The sequence below is a fragment of the Sturnira hondurensis genome, unplaced genomic scaffold (assembly GCF_014824575.4).
Source record: "Sturnira hondurensis isolate 20B ecotype Veracruz unplaced genomic scaffold, ASM1482457v3 Scaffold0025370, whole genome shotgun sequence".
NCBI lineage: Eukaryota > Metazoa > Chordata > Mammalia > Chiroptera > Phyllostomidae > Sturnira > Sturnira hondurensis.
The window spans coordinates 9,395,508-9,400,339 of record NW_028098001.1 but is presented as its reverse complement, the minus strand read 5'-3'; the positions used below and the strand labels follow the sequence as shown (position 1 = coordinate 9,400,339).

Here is a 4,832-nt window from a genome sequence, read left to right as displayed (position 1 = left end):
CCACTCATCTACTGATGGACACTTGGGCTACTTCCATATCTTGGTGATGGTAAGTAATGCTGCCATGAACATAGCAGGTTGCTTATATTCTTTTAAATTAGTGTTTTGGTTTCCTTTGGATACATTCTCAGAAGTGGGATTGCTGGGTCAAAAGGCAGATCAATTTTTAATTTTTTTAGGTTATCTCTATACTGCTTTCCACAGTGGCTGCACCAATCTGCATTCCCACCAACGGTGCAAAAGGGTTCCCTTTTCTCCACATCCTCACCAACACTTGTTTGTTCATTTATGTATGATAGCTGTTCTCACAGGTGTGAGATAGTTTCTCATTGTGCTTTTAATTTGCATTTCTATGATGATTAGTGATGTTCAGCATCTATTCATATGTCTATTGGCCATCTCTATGTCTCTTTGGAGAAGTGTCTATTCAGGTCCTTAGTCCATTTTTTAATTGGGTTTTTTGCTTTTTTGATGTTGAGCTTTGTATGTATTTTATAAATTTTGATATTAACCCCCTATTAGATATATCAGTGAATATGTTCTATGGGTTCTCTTCTTTTGCTTATGAGTTATTTTGTTGTGCAAAATCTTTTTAGTCTCATGTAGTCCATTTGTTTATTTTTCTTTTGTTTCCCTAACTTGGGGAGATATATCTGATAAAAAAATTGCTATGACCAATGTCTGAGATTTTGCTGCCTATGTTTTCTTCTAGGTTTTTATCATTTCAAGTCTAACATTTAAGTCTTTGATCTATTTGGAATTTATTCTTGTGTGTGGTGTAAGAAGGTGGTCTAGTTTCATTTTTTTGCGCGTATCTTGAGAGGTGAAAGCAAACATCCCTGTCTTGTTTCTGATCTTAAAGGGAATGTTTGTAGTTATTTTGCCCACTGAGTATGATGCTGACAGTGGATTTTTCATATATGGCCTTTATTATGTTTAGGTACTGTATTTTGCCGTGTATAATGTGCATGCATGTTTTTGCCCCAAACTTTCAGGAAAAAAAAAATCTTTTGTTTTAAAGTTTTAAAATCAATTATTTATTTATTTATTTATTTATAATTAAGAACAAAACCAATGATCATATTACAAGGTATTATTTTGCATATATATATCATTGTTGCTTTCTAGAGTTACACTTTAATGCATAAGCATAAATAAAATAATTAAAACATTTATATAGATATGAAATTAATACTACCAATGTATAATAAACATCCTTATTTTTCCCTCAAAAATTTGGGCAAAAAACTGTGCATTATTCATGGCAAAATATGATGTTTTCTCTATTCCCATTTTGCTGAGAGTTTTGGTCATAAATGGGTGCTGGATTTTATAAAAAGGTTTTTCTGAATCTATGGATATGATCATGTGGTTTTTATTCTTCATTTTGTTTATGTGGTAAATCACATTTATTGATTTGCAAATGTTGTATGATCCTTGCATTCCTAGAATAAATCCCACTTGATCATGGTGTTTCATCTTTTTGATGCATTGCTGTATCCATTTTGTTAATATTTTATTGAGGATTTTAGCATCTATGTTCCTCAGGGGTATTGGCCTGTAATTTTCTTTCTTTGTAGTGTCTTTATCCGGTTTTGGAATTAGGATAGTGCTGGCCTTGTAAAATGTGTTTGGGAGCTTTCTCTTTTCTTGAATTTTATGAAATACTTTGAGAAGGAGAGGTGTTAGTTCTTCTCAGAATGTTTGCTAAAATTCACCTGTGAAGCCATCTGGTCCAGGGCTTTTGTTTGTTGGGAGGTTTTTTTTTTTTTTAATTACTGCTTCAATTTCATTAGATGTATTCTGTGTATTTGGACTCATTCTTCCAGATTTAGTTTTGGAAGATTGTATGCTTCTAGGAATTTATCCATTTCATCCAGGTTGTTAATTTCATTGTCATATAATTGTTCATAATATTTTCTTACAATCCTTTCTATTTATATGGTGTCAGTTGTTATTTCTCCGCCTTTATTTCTGATTTTAGTTATTTGGGTCCTTTATTTTTTTATTCTTGATGAGTCTAGTCAAAGGTTTGTCAATCTTGTTTATATTTTCAAAGAATCAGCTCTTGGATTCATTGATCTTTTGTATTTTTTTTTCAAAATCTATTTCATTTATTTCTGCTCTGCTCCTTTTATTCATTCCTTTTACTCACTTTAGGCTTTGGTGTTCTTTTTCAAGTTCCTTTAAATGTGATTGTTTATGTGAGCTTTTTCTTGTTTTTCAAGACAGTCCTGTAATGCTATGAATTTCCCTTTTAGGGTTTTTTTCTGTGTCCCACAGATTTGGAACCATTGTCTTCATTTGGATCTTCATTTTAATTTGTTTCAAGGTATCTTTTGATTGGTACCTTGATTTCATTGTTGACCCACTCATTGTTTATTACCATGTCATTTAGCTTCTGTGTCTTTGCATGTTTTTCAGTTCTCTTCTTTTGATCGATTTCTGATGTTATAGCATTGTGGTCAGAGAAGATGCTTGATGTGCTTTCAATTTTCTTGAGTCTATTGAGACTTGTTTTGTGTCCTAAAATGTGGTCTATCCTAGAAAACATTCCATGTGCACTTGAAAACTACCATATTTTGCAATGCATAATTCATACCTATATTTTTGTACACATTTTACATGGGATTAATATACCCATTATTATATCCATGGTATGTAATCATTATATCCATGTATAATGTGCATACTTATTTTTCCCTAAAAAATTTGGGCAAAAAGTGCATATTATGCATGGCAAAATATGGTATGTATATTTTGCTGCTTTGGGGTTAAATGCTATGATGATATCAATTATGCCCATTTTGATCTAGTGTGTTGTTGAAGGGCACTGTCTCCTTGTTGATTTTTTGCCTGGAAGATCTATCCATTGAAGGGGTGGGGTGTTGAAATCTCCAAATATGACTGTATTTCTGTCCATCTCTCCTTTTATGTTCACCAAGATTTGCTTTACAAATTTAGGTGCTCCTCTGTTGGGTGCATAAATGTTTAATAGAGTTATATCCTCTTGTTGGATTATTCCCTTTATCATTATGTAGTATCCTTCTTTGTCTCTTACTATATCCTTGGTTTTAAAGTCTATTTTGTTGGATATAAGTATTGCTACTCCAGCTTTTTTTTCTTTTCCATTTGCATGAAATAACATTTTCCAACTCTTTACTTTTAGTCTGTGTGTATCTTTTGATCTGAGATGGGTCTCTTGGAGGCTGTATACTATGAGTCTTGTTTTTTTGTCCATTCAGCTACCCTGAGTCTTTTGGTTGGAGCATTGAGCCATTTTCCTTTACAGTGATTATTGATAGCTATGTATTTACTGCCATTTTATTGTTAGACTATTTGCTCTGGTTTTTTTTCTTTTTTTCTTATTCTTCTTAAAGGAAGTCTTTTAACCCTTGTTGCAGTACTGGTTTGTTGTTAAAAAACTTCTTTAGCTCTTTCTTGTGTAAAAAGCTCCTTATTTCTCCTCTGATTTTAAATGATAGCCTTGTGGGGCAAAGTAGCCTTGGTTGTGGGTCCTTGCTTTTCATCCCCTTGAATATTTCATGGCACTCCCTTCTGGCATGAAATGTTCCTGTCGAGTAATCAGATGCCAGTTTAATGGTGCTCCCTTGTGGGTAACTACCTGCTTTTCTCTTGAGGCTTTTACAGTTCCCTTCTTGTCTCTTTTTTCCCCTCACCCATAGCCCTCAGGTGCTTGTCTCCAAGATCTGAAACTGAGAGCCACTGGCCAGGAGCTCAGTCATGTGTCACTGGAACTGCTATGGCACTAGAATGGAACCTGTCAGCCACGGCAGGCAATGGGTCATGAACAGTGTTCTCTCCTTGTCTTGGAGCCTTGTCATTTTAACTATGATGTATCTTGGTATAGACCTCTTTGGGTCCAACTTGTTTGGGACTTTCTGAGCTTCCTGGATTAGTGTAACTTTTTCCTTCACCAGATTAGGGAAGTTTTCAGTCAGTATTTCTTCAAATAGGTCCTCAATCCCTTGATTACTTTCTTCTCTTTCTGTTATTCCCATGATGTGAATATTGTTACACTTCATGTTATTCAAAATGTTTCCATGTCTGTCCATGGTTATAAGGCTTCCTTCCAACTGGTGTTCAGTTGGTTATTCAGGATGCTTTCTCTACAACTCAGTTATAATTCCAGACTGGTCCTGGGAGGAGGTTAGTGTAGCTTCCATTTACTCCCAGATTCATTTTCAATACAGTATGTAGGCTGAGTAGCAAACTTAATAAATTTTGTTTGATTTAGCTGTGATGTGTTTGTTGCCTAGATTACTTCAAAAGTATTTATGAGAATCTTCATCAGACTTAAGACATGGCACATAACCAAATTAACTTGTCTAAATAAGAATCTAAATAGCCTTGATTTAATTAGCACTATGCCAAACTTTAATAAAAAATTTCACCATTTATTATTTATCATTTATATTCAACTTCAAAAAAGATGAGGCAATTTTGAGTAACACATGAAACAGGCTGTGGAAATCATGTATTAAGAATGGAAAAGATCAAATACTCTAAAGGAGTGGGAGGCTGGTATAACAGGACATTTGGTCACTCAAAGTAGGTATAATAGGGGTTAGAATTCAAGCATGTGAAACATGGGGTAAATGGGGCATCTACTATGTGCCCTCAATCCTGAGTGTTTCATTCCTTTCTATTTTCCCACTTCACATTTCTCTTGTAGATTTACAAATATTTCTTATCAGATATCAAAAGGAAAAGAAAAGCAATTCACCGTTTCTCACTGGCAGGGCAATACAGGAGGGTTGGCATTTCTTCTTAGGCATCCTCCTTTCCTATTATTCATTTCTTAACTCAGT

The 4,832-nt window shown here is 34.2% G+C and overlaps 1 non-coding gene across 1 annotated transcript; it reads right to left on the bottom strand.

Moving 5' to 3' along the window:
- Nucleotides 1-3,695: 3,695 nt before the first annotated feature.
- On the bottom strand, nt 3,696-3,820 carry LOC118982422 (small nucleolar RNA SNORA54). The gene has a single exon (XR_005065548.1). It is a non-coding gene; the product is annotated as a small nucleolar RNA SNORA54 (small nucleolar RNA).
- Nucleotides 3,821-4,832: the final 1,012 nt, after the last annotated feature.